Below are 23084 nucleotides of genomic sequence, written 5' to 3' on the forward strand. Positions count from 1 at the left end.
CTTCCTGTGTTCAAGTTTGTGCCCGTTACCCCTTGTCCCCTTCCACTATTTGTGCCTGGGGGGGGGGAAGTCCTGCATGTTGGTTGTATACAGTGGACCCACATTCTGCGTTCAAACTTGTGGTGCTTCAATGTGAAGTCTTTGGGTATAGCAAATTTTAGTTCCAGGTTTATCACCAGTGTAGGGGAAAGCTTATCCAGTGTATTACAACTATTCTTTTCTTGTCGTGAATCAGAGAAGATCATAGCAGAGAAATCCGGAACCCGCTCTAACAGCCAAAGCCTTGTTTGTCTGTGGTCACACCACTCTGCAGCAACAATGAAATAACATAGGCCTGCTGGCTTTAGGGAAATTAGCATATTTGCATCACTGTCAGCAAAACTCAGTAAGGTCTATGGTCTTGAACTACGCATTGAGAGAGTCTTAAATGGAACAGTTTGTTCTCGATATTGGTATTCAACCTGTTAAATTCACCGCATGAAGACTAAAATTCCAGTAAAATTTCACCAAATTTTCACTCACTACAGAATTTTGGTATGTTGAGATTGCCAAAAGGATATGCCTTCTGTGGGGTCCTACTAAATAAAACCAATAAGGGCCTGATCCTGCTCACTTACATGTACTTGTTTATCTGAACAGATGTTGGCACTTGTGCCTTACTGCATGACTTAGAGGAGAATGGCAAGGTAATGGCAACCAATAGAAGCTGGTGACATCTTTTTTGAGGGATGGAGGTACTGGATGGGAAAAGTAGACTGTGGAAATTGAGAAGGGCTGTGCCAGTGATCCAAGGAAGTTTCTCGGGGCTCAGACACAAGGAACTTATGAAGGAGAGGAGAAATGACTGAATGAAGACTGAGCAACAGCAGAGAACAGTCGGTCTCTCAAAAGAAGGCATGTGTTCAATTTGAAAACAAAGATAAAGGCATTGGTTGTTAAACACAGGGTTATGGTAGACATTAAGAGGTGAAATGTCTATATAAACTGATATTGCCTCAACAACAAAATGTATAAACTTGCCATGAGCAAATTAGGTTAGATACTAAAGCATTCCCAACCACCAATGTGATTCCTGAGCAGCCATCTCATAAAAGTAGTTGAAGCGAGAAACCATTTTCAGAGGGAACTTGATAACAGGATTATGTGATGAGGTTACAAGATAAGACTGGCAGGATGCAATTATCTAGATCCCTTCCAGGACTATTCCCCTGGGAGAAAAGAGGAAATCAAAAGCAGTGGCTTATGATGCACTGCAGGTGTGCATGTGGCCCAGCGTATAACCTCAGTTTGCCAAGGCTGGATACTAATCCAGCTAATCTAGAAGTGCTGTAATGATCTATTCTCCCCATTAGCCCCTAGATAAGCGTGTAGCTGTTAAATGAACTGTCCAAAGATATGTATTAATATGCAGCTGATGAATGCGACTACTTGTCCTTCACTGTAGCAATGTTCCTACCTCCAAAATAGTCTCATGCTTAAAAGACATCAGCAAGTAATAAATATTAAAAACTCAAGTAAGATGGCAATGATGCTATTAGAGAGAAGAAAGCATTCGGGAAATTTTGCAGCTCCTTTGCCTTTTTCAGATTTTTGTTTGCAGATACTTATCAGCAATTCATCAGGTTGTCAATTTGCCCCATAATCTCAGAGTGCTCTAGCTAAAATCTAGCCCAGCACAAGCAAAACTTTCTCTCCAGTTGCTAGGTAACTCCGGTGCCTGTTCGGCTGTGGTACCTTTTATCAGCTGTTCACATCTTTATTTACTTTTCATCTTGACCATAGTAATGTGATATAAGTGGACACAGAGACTCCAATATTTAAGAGACTTTGCAGGGTTACCAGTGCTGTAGTCCATCTTCTCATCAACGCTGGCTGCCCTCCTCACAAATGTATGTGCCCTTCAGCTCAAGTTAATAGGAGGTTTTAGTTCTCATCTTCCGTTGGTTCTGTGCATATTTTACGACTACTTTGAAGTTGTGAGTGGGAACTGTTCTATATGAGATTTGATCTGCCAGCACAATGGATCACTTTGTAATAACATCTACATTCAGCCTTCCAATTTTGGGGAGGGAAATGAACAAGGAAGCACACAAATGAACAGAAGCCCTTCCCCGGGTACTAGGGACAACAAACTCATCAGTATCTGCTATAAGAAATAGCAAAGCAACACAAGTATTTGCAAAACTTTTAGAAAAACCTTACCAAAACAAACTACTTTGCATACCTCTCCTTTAGGAAGAAGATGAAAAGACACAAAAAATATGCATAGCCATGTTGCTCACTGCATTGTTAGGAATTCCAGTGAGAAAAGTGACATAAAATTGTATGCAAAATAAAGGAATAGAAGTGCAACTGACTTTATTTTGTTGAATTGCAGTAGCTTCTAACAGCCTTATTCTATTCTTTAACAGAAGAAAACGCCTATCTCACACATGAAACATCCTACTCCTGAAATAATTGCTTTAACTACAAATCTGTGGACAATGTGAGGATACAAGAAACAGACAGAGCAAAAGTTTAAGGCAAGATGTAGATAACTGTGGGAGAAGAACTAGAAAATGATCAGAGTGTATCAGCTACCTAACCAAAACTCCAAGGGCTGGGGAAATCAGTTCTGACACATCTTTGCTCACATTACTGTCTGCCAGAGGAAGGCTTAGTTCGTAGTGTCTTTTAGATAGAGTGATCTGTATACGTCTAGGTGTCTATGTATCTGTCTCTCTATACAAAGACATTTATCAACTAAATACATACAGAATTTATTTAATTGTTTATTAAGGAAGGAATAAGGACACAAACTCAGAATGCTTTTGGCTGGAAAGAAAAACAATCCTGCAGCTGTCCAGTCTCTAGCAGATGACCCTTCTTTGCTTTATTTAGAGATGAAATGTACAATATTTTATAAACTTCCTTCACAGAATTTCTTGGCAAGAAAAACAGGAAAACATTATGAACTTCATAAGGATTCATTAAAATAGCTTTAAAATCAATGAATACACTGATCTAAATATACAAATAATAGAGAAAGATTGTACAAGTGGTTTCCTACAATGTGTTGTGAGTGATAATAAGACACCACTCTTCAAGTGCTTCATCAATTACTTACTATATTCAATAGGCTGAATTTCCATCCTAAACAGACAGCCTTCTTTATGGAAAATGGACAAAAACCCCCTGGTCTAGGTATAGATAAACTCTCCAGGATGCTTTATATAGTCAGACCCTGTTGGCTGGTGCTGGTAGTCCTCTCTGTATCTTTTGATATTTAAATCTGCCCAATTTCCCCTTTTCATGCTACTTTGCTTGGAAAACTGTAACGTTCATAAGTTTCTCATTTAAGATGCTACACATTAGAACACCTTGAACTTTTGTTTATGTCAAGGTCTTGAAGCTATATTCAGAACTCACAGTACATTTGAAAATTATTTCCACACAATATTATTCCCTTCTTGATGGGAAAAACTGATGTCTTGGAGAAAATCTGTACGTTTGACCTTTAGACCATCCATCCACGAAATTTAGGTTTGCCATCTGACAAGGTGGTATATGTAATATCATCTATTTTTTATTTATGATATGTCAGAGATGTGCATGGAACATTAGATGTGTAATAGCACACAAGCTATTTTATAATCTTGAATGATGATTTTATGATTTTATCAGGTGATTGAGGCCTCCCTGGAAGAAGCTATGTCCGCTAAATAGATTTGTTCTTCAACCAACGGTTTCTTTCACCATCTATTGTTGCTTTGATTTCCATCTACACTGAATAATATTGGAAATGATTCTGTGACAAATAAATCAACATCAAAGACACAAAAATCAGAATTAAGTTGGATGAGCCATCTTAGAAATACAGTTTCAAATTCAGTTTGGGGTACTTGGCTTTGTATCTTTGGTGTACTTTTACTGCAGTGTTCTTTTACTCATGCACATACTTGGACACCAATGTACAGTGTATCGGAGGGCAAAGAAGACAAGGACCTTCTTTGCTTGTTCAGGGATACAGTTTAGGGAGTCTTGCTGAAAGATTAAATTTCTCTGTGCTTTGAATAGCATATCATCTTTAAATAGCACAGTAGGATTGATAAATCATATTCAGACTACTTTCTGTAGCTGTCCAAGTTAAATGTTGTTATATCAGAAACAAGAAGCTTCACCTAAGCCCCTTTTCCACTGCTTTACAGAATCCTGATTCCCACTGCTGCATCTTTTTCTTACATTCATTTATTTCCCATGACCCATTCCCAGAAAGAGGGCAAACCTGTGTTTGAGATTAAGTTATTCTTTTGGGAGATAAGAGCCCCCAGAGGCTGGGAAAGGACTAGAGTTTAGCTCTCATATGTTGTTGAATACTTTAATCGCCGGAAAATTATATGGAAGATTCTTTACTTGGCTGATCTTGAGTTGAACTCAGTGCTCTGTATGTGTATTAAAGATAATTTGTGCAGGATTAGATAGTGTTTAGGTGCTTTCCAGCTGCTGGTGAGTTGCATTACAATATGGGCACCACTACAGCTTAAACTGGGGAAAGGAGCTGAGGTTTAGATGTCTTGTGAAACATATAATCTAATACAGATAGTAAGTCCCACTAGAACCAGGTTGTCTCTGACATTAAGTGAGCAGAACTGCTCTTTACAGCTAATGTGCTTAAATTCCATTTAAGATTATTTTGATAGTGGAGGGTATAAATAGAGACCCAAGTGATTTGTAGAAAAGAAAACTTGACAGAGGTTAGATGCTCATTCAGAGACTGCGGCATCCAGTCCAGAAGGATGAGAAAGAATATTCTAAGTGAGAAAATGAGATGATGTGCAGTTTTGTCTTATCAGGAAAAAAGTAAGAATAAATTATTTGCACCTGTACTTTTACATTACTGAATGACATGCCTTTAGATCTGTGAAAAGGAGTGGGTTGCAGTCAGGCTAAACATAAGCTTGTAAGTGTTTAATATCACAGGAAGGAAAGAAGTAAACAAGACTAATCTGGTGGCTATCTTTCCTGGTAATACTTAGGAGGAAGTGGTGCTTTCCCTTGTGTGAGGCCACAGCAGTGTTTGTCATAGACAGCTTCATGGAAAAGAAATACATTGTGAGCTATTAAATGCAAAAACACTGTCTATGACTCATGAATTCCCTGAGCTACAAACCACTGGAGGTCAAGAGAATTTTGAGAATTTTGGGTAGGAGTTACTGCATGTGTTTTGTGGCTTCTCTGTCATCTGCTATTGGTCAGTTTGAAGACCAGATAGTTGGTACTGTCTGACCTGCTGGTCTTGTTCTCATGTTCTCAAGTTAATATGAACCATCTAAAAGGGTGGACTCTCCTCTTTTGGGCTCTACTTGCTTAAAGGGGGGAGACATAGTTCGCCAGAAGGAGATGTATCCTACCTTAGAACTTCATCAAGGACAAAAGAGTAACTCTCTGGCAGTGCCTATCCTGCCCCATTGACCTGGGAAGGAAATAACTAACTAGTTTAAATTATTCATTTAACTTCCAAGTAGATGAATTCACGCAAAGTGATTCCTACCCTTAGTGACTGGTAAGGTTGGTTCGCTGGTCTAATTTTTATCTTGTCAGAAACAAGAGAAAAAGGCTAGGCAAGACTCTTTCTTCTCCCTTTAACATATAATGCTCAAATTCTCCTGATGATGCCCTGCTACAAATCACTTTGCTTTTCTCACCCATCTTTCACAGACAGACACTTATCTTCACCAAATACACATCAGCTACTTCTGTGGGTTTATCTGCCCAGTCTCCTGAGGATCAGCATTGCACCTGCTTCTTTTTTTTTTTTTTTTTGCATTGGCTACCTTCTCTTTAAGAGCCTTTAATGGATGTTTTATTAAAACTCACCCTCTCCTTTGTTCTGGGAAGTGGGTTTTTTGCTTTTTTTTTCCAATGCCTGAACAAAGTCTAATAAAAAATATAGTACTGTTTGGGCAGAGGAATCTCAGCCAACCAATATTTCAGACTGCTATTGACAGTAGAACTTTGGAAATTTACTTGACAAAATTTCCACTTCTTTGAGTGGAAGACGGTCTTTTTTCCTTTCATTGCGAGTCCCAACAGGAAAGATTTTTGAGTCTGAAAGGAGGATGAATATTTTTACAAGTCATATCCTTGAAGAATTCTCTGTTTTTGGAACTGTGAATAAAACAATGAGAGTGTGATGCCATTGCTTCATTGTATCAATTCACAGTTGGATCATAATATACTTAAACAGAAGACCTAAAATGGAAATGTAGCTTTGAAATTTGTGCCTCACAATAAAAGATGCCATCTCATGTATTTTCTCCAACAGAGTATTTGACCTTACATCAAATTTCCTCTTTTCTTACCAGACACATATTTCTTCAAATGTACGTTAAAAGTTAATGAAGATTCCTAAACTTATATTGGCCAGAGGTTGGCACTTGGGTTTTAAATTAGGTTCTTGGATATCACAGTTTTTTGGTGAATCTGAAGCACACGTTCAGACTAATATTTCTTTACAGAAATTTGCCACAGCAGAAATCCACGAATGCTGGTGATCAGTCACCTGCACTGTTGAGTCTTAAACCTGTTGGAGAGAGAAAGTGGCACGGTTTTGTATTTATCTTGCAGATAGTATCTTTGCTTTGTCACTGCTGTTAACAGGTAACATCTGACAATTTTGAGCGTCAGTCTCAAATATTTACTCTTCATTATGTAATAAATTGGAATACTGGGAATAATGTGATATCCTGGGTTGCTGAAGCTACTTGAATAAACATAATGCTCGAGTACAATGTCTGCCCTGTGCTTATCACACTGTCTGCCTCTGCTATGATAAAACGCCAAAAAACCCAAACACCAAGCAGTGATGATATTTTTAGTTTGTAGCTAGCAAATAGATAATCTGCAAGGGGAACAGGAGGCAGACTAAATCTAAGCTTAGAGAAGGTACTTAACTTGGGGAACAACCCCTTCCCAGCTATTTTAGTGAATGCAAGTGTCTTCCAGGAACTTTACAAAATGTCTTTTTCAAAGCTAGAAGTGTATAAATCCATATGGTCCTGATGTTCAGAAGCACAGAAATTACAGTCCATCAACAAAGGAAGATTATGACAAATGGCACCCAAAAAGACCACCTTTTTGCTTCTTAAAAATATGGCTTCAAGTACAACTCTTAAAAATATTAATTTGAAAATTTTGATCAAAGATAAGCTTAGGCAATGGACTGTGAGCCCGGGGTAATATCTGTTTAATGTTCTGTGGGATACTGCTTTCTTCTGTATCTTTCTTGAGATGTTATTCAGAAATCAGAAATGGATTCAGAGGGCACTGCAATTACCAGCCCTGCCTTCTTTCTCACAAGGCCTAACAAGCCCATTTCCACCAACCTCTTCGTGTAGGTGCCATAAGGTCCTAACTACTTGTCGGCACTGCATAGACCCTCTCCAGTTTCTTAACAATCCTCTTGAACTGGGGGCCCAAACCAGGACTAGCGCTGCTGTCTACTTTCTGGTCTTCCTTTTGATCTCAAACTCAGGCTTCTGAAGCTTTCATCTACAGTCCTGGACACAATGGTTTTTCCTTGTTTGAAAGCAGCACAGCAAGTTGAACATTACTGGTAGCACTGGCACACAGAAATTGCCACTGTTGTTCTTCCCTCCTTCCTCCCTAGACTCAGTGTCCTGGTTCTGGCAGGGATGGGGTAATTTCCCCAGGATCCATCAGGGGGCAGGTATTCCATACCACGTGACCCATGCCCGAGCTATAAGAGGAGCTAGCCGGGGCGAGGAGAGCAGTTGCCACTCAGGGGTTGGCTGCGGCGGTGCGGGTTCGGTCGCGGTTGGTGTGCTTCGCGGTGGTACTGTAATCGCGTTTTCATCTTTCCTTTTGCTGTTCTGTTAAATTGCATGCTTTTAACCCACGAGTTTTGCCCTGACGATTTCTTTTTCCATGACTGTGGGAGTTGTGCGAGCGGCTGCGTGGTTCTTTGTTGCTGGCTGAGGCCAAACCACGACAGTCCTTTTTTCCTTGTTTGAAAGCAGCACAGCAAGTTGAACATTGCTGGTAGCACTGGCACACAGAAATTGCCACTGTTGCTCTTCCCTCCTTCCTCCCTAGACTCAAGTTTCAGACATTTGGCAGAGATGTGCCTCAGTGTTTTTGAGGAACTCTCACTGCCATAGTCTTGGCTCGAACGTGTTGAGTTTATTATGTCTGATTCCTGAAAGCTTTCTGGAACTCCTCCACTGGAGCTGCACTGCTGAGCAAGGCTGAGATTCTGTTTTGGCACAAAACCTCTTTAGTGGCACAGAATCATTGTGTTAAAGAAAAATTCCCCTCTTTTAGCGAAGTGTGAAAATTCCTTGTCCCATTGGATTTCATCAGCTTATCTTGGCTACTATGGAGTTTGCATTGCTGCAAGTTTGAGCACTAGTATTTCAACTTCTGCTTTTCTGTCTATAAAAGTGTGCTAAGAAAGAACCTAAACTTTTACAGACTTTCTCTCTTTCCTCAAGCAAAGTTCTAATTGGGTCATCATTCTCACCAAAACAGTCTTGGTAACTATGCTTATACAGCGCTGGAGCTTGGAGATAATGTATATCACACAATGTTTTCCAGAAAGCTCATTAGAACTTGTAAGTTAACTTTCTAATGCCTGTGTGAAATGGATGGAGTGTGAATGTGTTAAATCAGTCATGAATACAACCTGAATGACATTATGTGATTTTATAGCTGTTTAAGACTCTCTGTACCTGGGATTTCTTTGGTAAGCACATCATGACATATTTGCAGACTAATGTCACCTGAACTTTCTACCTTTCTGACATGTTTTGATCTTGGCTTAAAAGCAGTGACATTGCTGGGATACCAGGTCTCTATTCTCTTTGCCTGAAATGTACCTGGATTTTTCTCATATTTACCGGCCTCCTTCAGGCCATCTTACTGGTCTGTATGTTATTATTGTACACACAAATATGCTGAATATTTCCACAAATTAATTTTTCTTAGGATTAGAAATATGCACTCTTACCAAAGGTAAAAGGTTATTGGCAAGAATATTTTTAACAATCAAATAAAGGGGAAGAATAAACTTAGAATATTACAGTGCTTTTGGAACTAGAGAGGCTCCCCAACTCCATAGGTTGTGCTGATCTCTACACAGAGATAACAGTTGTCTTCATCTTAATTAAAGAAACACATTTCTGAGATAGATTAACTGAAATTTATATAAATGTTAACTTACCCCATGATTGCTCCATTTCCATGAAGTCAAAGGAATACTAATCTGGCAGCTAGAGTAAAAAAACCCAACACTTCTGATTCCCCAAAAAACGTTTTTGAGTATGAATGTATTCAGGCTGTCTGTAAATAAGTAATGTCTTTGTTATGTGTATACTGTGTACATCTGTTCATGAATTTAATTGAATTTATAGGGAAAAACTCACAATTTAATCAGAATACACTGTTTTCATTTTTCAGTATCTATTTATTAAATAGGTGCTAAGATTAATCATTAGAATAATATTATAACAAAATAAATAATCAAAAGATTCAAACAAGACAGGCAATGTTTATGAGAGTGTTAATGAACTATGTTGTATGTCAACTATGACCCAGCGGGACACTTTTATAAAGTGTAACATTCTACAGTCCTATTTTACATTTTCACAAAGATTTTACATTTTAATGAAATATAACAAAAAGAAATGTGCCAAATACGCTCTTTAGGGTGACTCAGCTGTCGTTTCTTGAGATAAATGGACTTTGACCTCATCTATTTATTCATATTAATGTACATTATATTTACAGTCTAACTCTGCTTGTTTACCAAGGTGCTTTGTCCTGCTTCCTGAGTTCCAGCTGTTGTCAGGGGATTGATCTCACCAACAGATAAAATTTTCTTTTTTAATGATAAATAGATGTGACATTTTACCTTGAAAAAGACGTATAACATTTCAAAGCTTTTGAACTCTTTGTTTAAGTTGTAGAAAGTCCTCAGCTACCAATCAATGGGAGGTGAGAGTGACTAGCTTAAAGAAAAAAGGCACTTGGAAGAGTCTTTGTCCTGCTGTGACCATAGGAGTTAGTGGCTTAGTTTAAGATTTGTATTTCAGAGTCACCTAGGGAACAACTGAAGACTAATTTCAGGCTTCAAGGTCTTCAGCGAAAGTTAGTTGATGCAGCCTCATTGTCTTCAGTTAAGTAGAACTGTACCTACTCAGCAATGCCTTGTCCTATGTATTTCTCCTCCTTCTTAGATTGCCTTTTGTGGCTTATGACTATATATCCTGTTTTCTAGATCTTATTCTGTCCTTTGAAATTCATTCTAATATTGGATTCTATATGACAGAACCTCTAAAGGCCACAGTAGTTTAAAAACTTCTCCTGTACCTTGTAGCAAAAGTTCTGCTAGGAGATGGGAGGAGAAAGCAACCCAGCACCATGAAATTACAGCATGCAGGCAGGCAACCGGGAAAAGAGATGCAGAAGGTGGAACACATATAGCTCTGCGTGTCTTTCTTGCTGATCCACATAGAGCCATGTGAATGTGGACTCCTACACCTAGAAACAACCTGGACAGACCTGGTCATCAGGACACCAGAGTGCTGACCTTTCAGACTTTTTTCATGGGACAGGTTTGCTACCAAGCTGTATTTGCTGGGCCCCAGCCTTTATGGTAGTATTTTTTCCAGGTTAGCATCAGAAAAATAAAGCAAATTTTTACCACTGCTGGTAATATTTTACTGGGTTATACTTAGTTATAAAGATGCAAAATTGTGTTGATAAAAATATATGCAAGTTTCAAGGTTGCACTTTAAAGGAACTTTACCTTAAGAAAGACACTGTAACTGTTTTTGAAATACCATCAATGAGCATGTTTGCATAAAATAAAACTTAGGGAAGTAATATTGTGTTAGTGACATTTTATATCATGTATACGTATGAGGAGACTCACTTCTTTTAACTCTGAGCTCAATACGTTTCCTTAAAGATAGGCACCTAGTGATAACAGAGATACTCAAAGCTCCTCCTGATTTCCAGCTGCTGTTCCAGGTGTGCAAGGGTCTCCTACAAGTCCTGTATCCTATCTGCCAGCTCCATCCAGATGTCTCAGATACTGTTGAAGGATTCAAATGCCTTTAGATACCCTTGTTTAAACACGTAAATTGAACTCAGTGTGAAAACTTACTGTCTACCCTGGACACTTTATCTAAGATCTTTCAATGGATAATGGACAGAAATAGGGAACTTGTGAGGCAATTTTATCTTGTCATTCTGAGAGGAGTCCAAAGTAGGAAAGATAAGCATCTGAAGATGCTTGTCATTACTTATGGTAGAGAAAGCCTTACACTCATAGTCATTTCAACCAGCTACAGCCATCTCCAGTGCCAGACATGTCCGTCTGAGCTGGTCACTCCAGGGTCCATCAATAGACACTGAAGAGAAAGGGGCACTTTTAAGAGGTTGGTCTTACCTGCTTTTTACTGTCTATATGACATGAAGCAATAAATCCCACCCTGGATACTTAACTTTTGAAGACTTTAAAGTCTATGGATGTACTGCTTTAAGCAGTATATAGACATACTGCTTTTAAGAGAATAATCTTTCCTCCATTTGCACATGCACATCCCACTTACTGAGCTCAATACAGAAAAAATGCAGATTCAAGCCCCCAAATCACATACATTGATTGCAGAATATTAACATAATGAAGTTTTAATATACCTTTATTGAATGTAAATTCTGAAGGTATACGTAGGATGCTTGTGTTGTATGATCTGTGTTCCAGCTTTGCCTATACAGGGGTGAATTTCACCTTATGGATGAAATTTTGATTATACAGCTCCACACAGCTGTGGGATGAGAATTATATAATTAATGGTTGAGCACTCAAATCCTAACTTGCAGCCATGGACGCACACCCGCCATGCAGTAATGGGAGTGAATTTTCTCTTAACATGCACGTACGGGCTGATGTGGAGCACACTGGGATTTTTTCTCTTCCCAGTGGCTGTAAGAAAATGAGGAGGGGAAAAAAGTGATGCCTTTATTGCAATTTTTGCTAGCGCTAGTCTTCATCTGCCTTCTTAATTAGTCCTGCTGTGTGGCTGAGACTCCACATAGGCTGTCATGCCACAGTGAGGACCTATATATTATAATACAGCAATTATATTATTTAGCCTCACACATTCCTGCATGAATGACTGGTTCTATCTTGAATGCTGCAAGCATTTGTATTTGGCAAATATGTGGCTGCTGTTTTTAATGACTGAAACATACTTGTTTCAGTAGGGTTGGTCTATTCTGTTTTCCAGTCCCTCCAGGTGACACAGCCGTGACTGGAATAACAAAGGTGAAAAAGGAGCAGGGACTGAACTCAAATCATTTTTATAATGATCCTTTTATATACCATATACTTTCAGGATACAAGTTCCCTGTGTGTGGGGTGGGAACTATTAAAAAACTGAATTAAATTTTTGAAGCTGGGGCTTTATTTCTTAAGTTCAGGTGTTTGTGTCAGCGTTATCTAAACATTACTATTTCTGACTTTCGTAAGTTCAGGTGTTCGTGTCAGCGTTAGCAGGCATGCTTTTCTGGATATATTCTCTGAGCTCTGTCACTTCCAGTGGTCTCAAATATGAATGAGATATCTAAACATTACTATTTCTGACTTTCACCTACTGCATTTTTGGCACTTAAATTAATAATTTATGGGTCCATTTTTGCTACCGAGGGCAGAGATTTTCTTTTTTTATCTGGTATATTCTGGTATGTAATTTCAGACTTACACAGTCTCATACTCAGTGTTAAAATGTTATTGTCCAGCCATGTAGCAAATCTCTTCCATGAACTTCAGCATTTGGCTTCTAATAGCATGAGAGGATCTTCACAATTGAGTAGTCTGTGAACAGTCACTAAAGAATTATGCATATTAAGAATTCATAAAGCTATGCAATAAAGTTTATCAGAAACTCATCGTAAATGCTTTCTTATCAAAACTGCTTAAATGAAGGTCTCAATCTGAGCAATATTCTTACTGTTATTCTTTTAATGCTTTCAGAAAGTCAGATTTAGTCTGTGCGACTGTCATTCACATGTATCCATGTATGTTAGCATAGGATTTGTGTTCATATTTTAAATTACTTTTTCCCTGACTAGGAGAAACTAGGACATCATAAATCTTCTTCCTAAAACCCAAAGAGGGGGAAGAGAATGAACTCCAGTTCATATACGTAGAAGCCATGCACTGAGAGTATCTGCTTCAGAGTATTATAGGTTTCTGTCCTTTTTCATTTCTCTTTAAACTATTCATTAATTTTCTGATTCTCCAGATTCCTTGGGATTATGTGTGAAGCCCTGTTTTATTGCATCTGTAACAGTGTACTACAAAAGGGTGAAGGTTGTCAATTCAATGTTAAATATCATCTTGGGTTACAAATACTCTTCCCTGGTTCTGCTCCCAAATCTACGCTTTCCTCTATGCTTTTCAAGCTATTCAAGTTACGCTGCTCTTCTTCTACTTGGTTGCATCCTCAACATGTCATCCATTTACCAGAAATCAGGTACTAATGTGACATAATAGAGAAGATTTAATCAAATCAGCAAGATCTACATAAGTCTAAACTGTTAAATCACATGCTCTTATTGTGTCATATTATAGGCCTTATCCTCTGTCCATCTTTACCTATAAGAATTCATTGAATCATCTCTAAAATGAAAAGTTAAATTGCAATGCTATGAAAATAACTATATCTCCCTGTAGAAGTTTAATTCAGTATCATATTTCAGTTAATTAATTTAAATAGTATTTTAAAGGTAAAAATGTGCCTTTTAAAAACACTAAAATATTTTAAAATTTTCCCCACCTTTCTAAAATCTTCTAAATAAGATATTTCCTTTTCTTTGATTTTATATCTTTGGTTTAACTAGTTTCTTTAGCTTAATTTTTCACTTTAGAATATCCTTTAAAAATAAATCTATCTCATTTACATGTTAGCATATACTATTTCAGTCTGCTCCAAATTAATCTCCTGTGAATGTTCCAGTCCGTGTAAAATTTCAAAACTTTTGGTTTGATTCTAAATAAAAATGACAGTTTTTCAACTTTTAAAAAGTCCTACAAGCCTACAAATTTATTTTTTCCATCCCACGCCTTTTTTGTGTGTTGTAATTAAAGGGTTACCATCTGTTAGAGGGTTTCTTCTTCCATACTGTTTCCTACTATCAAGTAGTCCGGAATGACAGGAATTATTAGAAATCCATCTACTGGGTGTCTGTAATCAGGTGTGATGAAATTCATCCTGTCCATGTACAAACTGGAGAAAGTCACATGCAGGTGAGGGAGAGCAGAATGTGGTCAGTGGGTTTGGCTTCTGGTCTCTCTTGGACAGAACTCGTAGATTTGGTTGTGAGATCCACCCAATCATTAGCAGCATAAGAAAGGTTCCATGGAAGAAACAGGTTAAATATATAGACTTTCACTTCTTCAAATATCCACCTTGGGAGGGGTCCTGAAAAGGCACAAGGATTTGTGGTGGAGCCAGGCCAGCAAACAATGGGCAGAAAGGGGCTGTAGAAAATTACAGAGGAGGGGCAGGCAGAACGAGGACTTCTCTGAAAAGTTACCAAAGGACCTCTGTTTTGTGACCTTGTGCTAAATCACATGGCCATAACCTGTTACAACAGGTTTGCCTGAACCGTACTGATAGACGTTAGCAGGGGATCCAGCACCTGGGAATCCATATGGAGGCATCAACTGTTCACCTGAGGTCACTGTTTTCTCCACTCCATGCAGTGTATTTGGCAACTGACTCCCCTTATTCAGCCCACAAAGGAGACAGCAAAAGTCTCCTTCATTCCTTCAGTGTTTCCACCTGTGCAGCATCCTTCAGGCGTTTGCATTTGAAGACAAAAACTGCTTGAGAGGAACTGTATTTTGGTTCTTTACCATTTCAATGAAGTTTTTCCAAAGAAAAGAATGAACAGAAGCTATATATATATTTCCATTTAGGGAGCCTTTTTGAAGGATGAAAAATAGAGTAAGTGTTTGTATGTGTATATGTGTGTGTGTGTTTTTGTGTGAGTGTATGAGATACATAAGACTGAAAGCTAAATGAATATCTATGCAACACTGAACGGTGACATCTGATTGATACTTCTACGAATTAATTTCAAGTGAGTGGTACAGTGTTCCACATCACGGGTTACTGGTGCACGTGCTCTTCCATAGGCATAACATTTTGTTCCTACAACTCCCAGTTGTTATGTGTACCTATCAGCTGGGCACACATAAAGACTGCTATTTAAATTGCTTATTTGTTTTGCTTGTTAGTGGGCCTTAATGACCTAAGGACAGAGGACCCACAGAGTGTTCTGTATTTTTTTCTGTAATTGTATGTATAAAACCCCCATGTTAACAAGAATCATTTCTCTTCCTCTTTGTAAAGTGACACATAGCTTTCAGCAGCAAAAATAAATAAAAAAAAATGCCTCAGGGGCCTGATCCTGCAAATATTGAACCTTTCCTGGGATGAGCTCAGTGATCGTCATTCCTCTTGAGCTCCAGTGTCTCGTACCTCTAAAGGTCAGCTGATAACACTGTTGAGGAACACTGAACATTGCCTTCTAAAAAGGAAAAGGATGGTGTTATTCACCAGATGCCTAACAATGGATGATATTGCTTAATATGATATCCATTCCAACTGCTGAGAAAATTTAGGCAGGCAGGATGCAATTTCTCAAACTGGAATTTGGCCAAGACACTGGGGATATACTCTTGTTACAAGGGCAATGGCGTATTTAATCCTGCCTGAAGACAACAATCCTTTGTAGCAGCTACTTCCTAATTTTTTTTTTCCAACACTGTTTTTGAAAAAACTCCTTGGTAGTGCCCCAATTAAAACGCAAACCAAGATCAAAATAAAAGAAAACAAAATAAAAACAACCACAAAACAAAACAAAAAAATGAAGATTTATAATTTCACACTTTGGTTATACAAGTATATGTTTCTTACATAGCACTCAGCTAGTGTGTTCCCTACCTTCTGTGAGACAGTAGTTATCCAGTAGTTTGAAGTTCAGAATTTCCAGTCTGTGTGAAGTCATGATATTTCCAGTGTGTTTTCTTTTCTGAAATAAAGTAAGAAAACAACATATAGAACCTTCTAATGGAATAAGTAGCTCAAGAAAAAAATCTTTTCAAGGTATCTGGATTTTTTCTTGAATCAAATGTAACATTTTGGTTTCTTGATGGAAATTAAGTTGGATATTATGTTCAGACCATTCTCTGTGTCTGCTTGAATCTGCAGAGCCATATGAGAATAAAAACTCTGAGTGACTTGTATTTCCCTTTTCCCCAATTTTTTTTGTTAGTGCTGAGCAATATTTCTGAAAATGGATTTTCATTTTTGTCTGCTGGTACAAATGTTCTGACTTGGGCTGGCTCATCCATAGCCTGTGAGTCCCAGGTCTCTCCTCTCCAGTCTCGGATGTGGCTCCAATTGGACCTGGTTTACCTTAGGCTTGGACAGGAGCAGAAAGGCATTACTGTTGCTACAACAGCATTTTTACACAGTTATATCCCTTCCATTCCTTCTTTCACAGCATTTTTGGACACAAAGCACAACTGCACCTTTTCAGGCCTCAAGGAATTGGGCATTCACCTATATTGGTAAAATGAAGATACAAAGGACCAAATACATCAGTGTTCTTCAGTGTTTAACTATTCAATATATCGATGTCCCCTTACAAAGGGCTGTGGGCCATAAAAAAACCCCAAAAAACAACAAAACCCAAACATAATTAATTTCAGTTCTAGTTGAAAAAACAATTGGACAGCTATGATGAATCATCTCCTATAAAAAGAGAAAATACTGTAACTTTTGGATCGTTTCCAGATCAGACACAGCACTGCTGCTCTGAGAAGGCTGGGAGCTGGAGAGGTATTTTGGGGGGTACCGATGTGTAAATAAATCCACTGAGCATCATTTTCTGTTCCGGACTTCTCAGCATTAGAAACACCACATGACAGAACTCTCCACCCAGAGACAGAGAAATAAACAAACTGCTGATACGTTGCAAGCTGCTGAGTTTATGTGGGGTGGAATCGGGTCTAAGGAAACCAAGTCCTGCAGCCTGTGTCCATCACCCACCTGCCTGAAGGAAATTATCTTTGTGTACTTTTTTTCTTTTCTCCCCCCCCCCCCACCCCTGCCATGAGTGCTGTCTTGTTAGCGCTGTGGGCAAAGCCTGCAGTTGGAATTGCTTTGTGGTGTCACTTGGTTTGATTACACCATGACACTTGCAGCTGATTGGATGTGAGGAGAGATCTGATTGATATCTTGAGTCCACCTCTGTTGTCATTTGATCTAGGTGATGCTACTGTGGAAGTGGAAAACCGCTGGAGAATGTAATCAGCAGAAAGTCACAAGGTGTGAAGGCATGTGGGTTAACTCCAGATGTTCTTGTTTCTGAATCTGGGCACGGGGCTCTAATGATGGACAATAAACTACACCTAGTCTCTCAGTAATTATTATCCTTTTCTGAGAGGATAAGCTTGATTTTTTCTGTCACTTCATATGTGAGCAATTCAGAAGTAACTCCAGTAAAGCCAAACAGATAAGCTTTTAAGTGCTGAAGTCAGTATAAAACTGGTTAAAGGAAGGAAATATAGAATCTGTAACTCTGTACTGTGCCTAAAAAGTCATACATACAGATTTACTCCTTTTTGACAAGGGAATGCTAATGCAAAGAGATGATATTGCAGTTTTAAGTTAAACTTCACTTTTACATAAGCCATTAACTTCTATAAGCTTATCAACCTGACTTCTTTTGAACTGTTTGAACAGTGGAATTATCTTCTGTAAGAAATTTTGAAATTACTTGCTTTTCTGAACCCACTTGAAAAAATCAAAAGTTTATTGAAAAAAAGCTAAAAAGCCCTTCTGACTTCAAAATCTTGGGACAGAAAAGTCAGTATTTTTACCAGAGTGAATTTGTTGTATTAAACTGGACTTTTTTAAAAGTTACATGTTGATTCTTCCAACATAAAAATGGAGGAATTTTTCTGAATCCTGCAGGGATACTATGTTTTGGTAAAAAAAAGTCTGCATGGGAAAAAAATATTAATTTCTGAACCTTATAATCCTCCAGCATTGTTGTTAATACACACTTTTAATAATGCTCAATACATCCTATGCTTGTTGGAAGCACTATGCAGATATGAAATGATGCTTCTACGAGAGCTTACGCTATTATACACATATAAGTACTAATACACATATTAAGTACTAAAAGACCCAAATAAAATAATCTATTTAAAGTAACTCAGTAAACAAATGGGAATTCTGGAATTACAAACTCTAAAAGTACTAGTTCCCAAATGGGTTTCCATGTTCTGTGTGTGTATGTATATGTGTGTGTGTATGCAGATATGTGTGAGTTTCTTTATTAATGATACAACAGCTGCAGGTATGTAAATAAAATGTAGCAGAAAAGACTCCTGCATGAGTAAAGCATCACCTACCACTTTAACAACTTCAGTCTGCCACTTCTTTGTTTCCAAACAGATTACTAGATCTCTGCAAAACAAAGACAGATGGTTTTGTTTGGATACCTAATTATTTGGAAAAGAGAGTGATAAACAGGGAGTTGAAATGGAAGTGGAAGGAACTTCTGAGAGTTTGGAAATTTAAGGACAGTAGTATTTGATACCCCTCCCTCCCCCCCAAATCTTTGTGCTACTTATAAATAATTTGTAATTGTGATATAGCCATATAAATGGGAAAAAAAAAGGAACTGGAAGCACTCAATCCACATACTAATCACTTCTGAACCACAGAGCTATCTTGGCATTTGATATTTAATGATGGACGAGTGGATGGATGAACAATTGTATTTTCTGGACTAAATGGATCCATTTTCCTCCCTGGTTTTGCATAGAGCTCATTCTATACAATTTTGTATTGAAGTTCGCCAAGTATTCAATTATTCAAAAAATATTTCAAATAAAATTAAATAATTGTTTATGTAGAATTCTACCGGAACAAGTGGTTATCTGCACACGTCTATCTGGTGCATAGCAATGCATACAGTAAAGAAATATAAGAAAATCAGTTAAGTGTTGTTAATATTAAATCCTTCTATTGCTTTCTGCTAAAGAAGTAAATCAGGTTTTTGGAAATTCAACAAGGTCTGCTCTGCTATTGGGTGCTATTACTTGCTCAGTATTGATCTGGCTTTTCTCTGTGGAGTAGTAACAATTACTATAAAATGCTAGGAATTACTTAAGCCTGAACGTCATTTGTGTTTTTGACCACTCATCATGAGATCGGTTTCTCTTCTGCTGTTCAGCATGTTGCTCAAAGATTTATTTGGAATTATATCCTCATTGGAAAATTTCATCTTGTTGATGCAGCAGCTCTCCCTACAATAAAGATTAAGTTTATTTTTTATTTACTTTCTCAGGATATTTTTAGAGGTGAAAGATACCTCTCTTCAGCTGGGGAAAAGTTACCTTGCAAGATAGTAAAGGGAATAAAAATGTATAATAGTAAGACCTTGTATGGGTAAGTTGCCACAGAAATGCCCTGGTATTAATTCTGTGAGTGAAAAAGAACCTGCACTTAGCAACTTTCTCCAGTCAGGAAACCTATTGAGTGTTGCAATAAGTTCTGATTTGAAAAGGCATTGATCAGACAGTGCTAATTCTTTCACTGTGTTTTATGGGAGTGGGATAGGTTCTCTTCCCATCAAGCTGACGGTAGCTCTGCCATTGATTTCATTTGGAGTAATAGCATCAGCCCAAGTGTCTGTTGCAGGACAATAAAGTACAGTTTATTTAAGTGCATGAGAGGATTTTATGAGACAGCGAAGCACATGGGCTGTAGAGAGTAGAAGCAGCAAATAAACTAGGCAAGTAAGACAAACAATTCCAGGCTTTGTTCTTTGCAGTCCATCATATTTCTGTATCTGTTGATTATAAATCCCAGTTTTGTAATCTTTTCAGCCATTAACTGCCCACACCAGTATTTCTTTATTCAATCCATATTCTTGTCTAAATATCACTTTTCTTCCTAAAGATTGTTGTCATGTTTTTACTCCAGAAAAGATTTTTTTTTATGTATCTTTTTTTAGGTTATTAGATTAAGTCACTTTCCATGTCAAAACTACCTGAGTTTTCCAGATCATCAGACCACTCTCATAGTGTTGTTCCATCTGTGCTCAATATTTTTTTAAAAAGTTATTTTTATATACTGATTTACTGTGTGAAACAATCCTAATAATCATGTTATGCTATTTCTTTTCAACTGTATGTATCAGCGCTTCTGCTTCGTCGTTCCCTTCGGAAGATCCTGAAGGCTTGATTTAAAGTTGCCTCTGGGTTTCAGGAACTTTCATTATTATCAAATTGCACTTCCTTTCCTTTCATTTCCTTGCGTGTCAGTGGTAAGAGTGTGTTCTGGAGTTTGGTTGTGATTCATCATTTGATCAACTAAATTTAAAACAGTAAACATCAGATAGCTTTTAAAATTTTCCTCTTCCCCACCCCCGGCCTTTTGTTTTGTTGATTCACAGGCACAATGCTTGAAAAATAGAAATAAGAAAATAGTAAATAAAAGAAGTAATAAATGAATAAATAAATAAATAAAACTGCACCATGGAGAACCCTCAGTTGAAAGGGAACTGTCATGGTTCCCACTGGGATGGAGTTGACTTTCTTGTTAGCAGCTGATGTAGCTCTACATTTTGGATTTGGGATGACAACAGTGTTGATAGTGCACTAATGTTTTTGGTTGTTGCTAAGCAGTCAAGACCTTTTTCGCTCCTCATACTGCCCTCAGGCAGGAAGGCTGAGACTGCACAAGAAGCTGGGAGGGGACACAGCCAGGACAGCTGACCCCAACTGACTGAAGGGCTATTCCATGCCATGTGATGTCATGCTCAGCGTATAAAGACAGGAGAAGAATGAGGAAGGGGAGGACGTTTGGAGCAATGGCATTTGCCTTCCCAAGTAACCGTTATGTGTGACGGAGACCTGTTTCACTGGAGATGGCTGAACACCTGCCTGCTGGTGCGAAGCAGTGAATGAATTCCTTGTTTTGTGTTGCTTGTGTGTGTGGCTTTTGCTTTACTTATTAAGCTGTTTTAATCTCAATCCGCTTTTACTTTTCTAATTCTCTCCCCCATCCCAACTGAGGGGAGTGAGTAAGCTGCTGCAGGGTCCTAGTTGCTGGCTGGGATTAAACCACAACAGAAACAGAGAAGTACAGTATAGCAGAAGATGAAGAGTTGTCTAAATGGTAGCACATACAGAAGAAATGGACACTGATACGCAAGAAACACGTTATTTTTGCCTGCATTATGTTTGGATTATTGAAATATCTTTAATCAGTGTTAGAGATGTACCTACCTTTTATGAAATTCTGAAAAACAACAAAAGTCTAGAAATGCTAGAAATTGTCTCTCTCTTGGTGAGACAATAATCCATTTTCTAGGGAAGTTAGATTTTACACAGTCACTAACAACAAAAGAGAAGGAAAATTTTGTAATAGAGAGTAAAATTCCCATTTGGTCTTTCCTAGTTATAACTTGCTTTATATCCCTTCCTGCAGCCTTCTGGGGTTTGGGTTGAGTTTTTAAATTATATTTATTGTGATTAATTCAGGTAATTCTTCATTATTAGAATTCATATTCCTAATCAAGTTGTGTATTATAGTTCTTTCATCATTCTTGTTTTCAATTTTACCAACCTAATCTCTTTTTCAAATATGCATTTTGTTTTGTCCTCAACAATGCCTGAATCATATTTTTTTGCACTACTTAGGAAAAAGCAGAAAATATTATCTTTAGTAAAAAAAAAGAAACTGAAAATCCAGGAAAGGATGGATGTTTTTTTGTTACATTTTCCCCATAAATATTTTACCATAATGATAGTATAAAGTAGTAAGAAACAAGGAAAATATCACTCTTCATATTACTTCATGGAGTGCTTTCAGTGTCAGACAGACAGTGATAGAATCATAATGGGAATAACTCTGGGTGGTGGTGATAGAAATATGAGCAGATATGGATAATTAATTATAAAAGCAGTAATACAATTACTCTCAGCCTACTCACTTGTTGCAAATATGGCCCAACATTTATGTTGTTTGCTGCTGCTACAAACTTTAAATTATATTCTGCAAAATATATTAAGAAAGGTATAGTTCATTACACTGTTTTGCCTTCACTCATGTTGAGATATCAGCAAAGTTCACTCTTAAAATCTTTGAGCCAAAATTATTAAGTGATTTCACAACATCCTCTAGGTTTCTTTGAATCCTAGAAGTAGGGAACTGTGACTAAAGTTATGGTACTATTACAACAGCATAATTTTCATATGGATCATTCATGCAGCAGTAAAGCAATGGTGGAAAATTTAAAAAGAAAAGCTCTGGGGGAATACAGATACCAGTTTTAAGAAGGATCCATTTGAACTAGAAAATCTGTACTACATTAAATCAGTCCAGTGTGCACTTCAGGAATGATCACAAGCTAGAAATGGCTCTGCCAAAAATATTTTATCCCCTCCCCTACTTCTTGGACAAAGAGTTTGAGAACACCACAGCTCCATCTTGTTCTGTCTTAATAAGGTATCAGGTAATACAGTACTAAAGCTGTTTGCAGTGATCTAGCAGAATTTCCCTGAAGAACCCTGAGAGAATGATACTTACACTGTTGCATACCTAGTAGTACCTTTGAGCACATTTAACTACAGGACATTATTAACATATTGAAGGAGCTGGTGAATTGAACAAAGTGCACTGACATAAATCACTGTACTGTAATCTTCCTTTCAAAATAACAAAGAGGGTCATGAGCAACTGTACCTTAATGTCTTGATGTGTTTATTATGTTCTCTTTCTATAACTGTAAAATTATTAGAAGGAACCATGAGATATCATCACTATAGAGAAAAATCATTTGAATGCATGCAATGATAGATACTCCTTATGTTATATGCCAACAATTTCCTTCTTGTAATAGAGAGCCTGATTGAAGCAACTGTCCAAAGATGAATCAAGATAAGCCAGAAATGAAATTAATATGAAGGAGGAAATACTACA

Source organism: Charadrius vociferus, unplaced genomic scaffold (assembly GCF_000708025.1).
Source record: "Charadrius vociferus isolate BGI_N301 unplaced genomic scaffold, ASM70802v2 scaffold173, whole genome shotgun sequence".
Taxonomy (NCBI): domain Eukaryota; kingdom Metazoa; phylum Chordata; class Aves; order Charadriiformes; family Charadriidae; genus Charadrius; species Charadrius vociferus.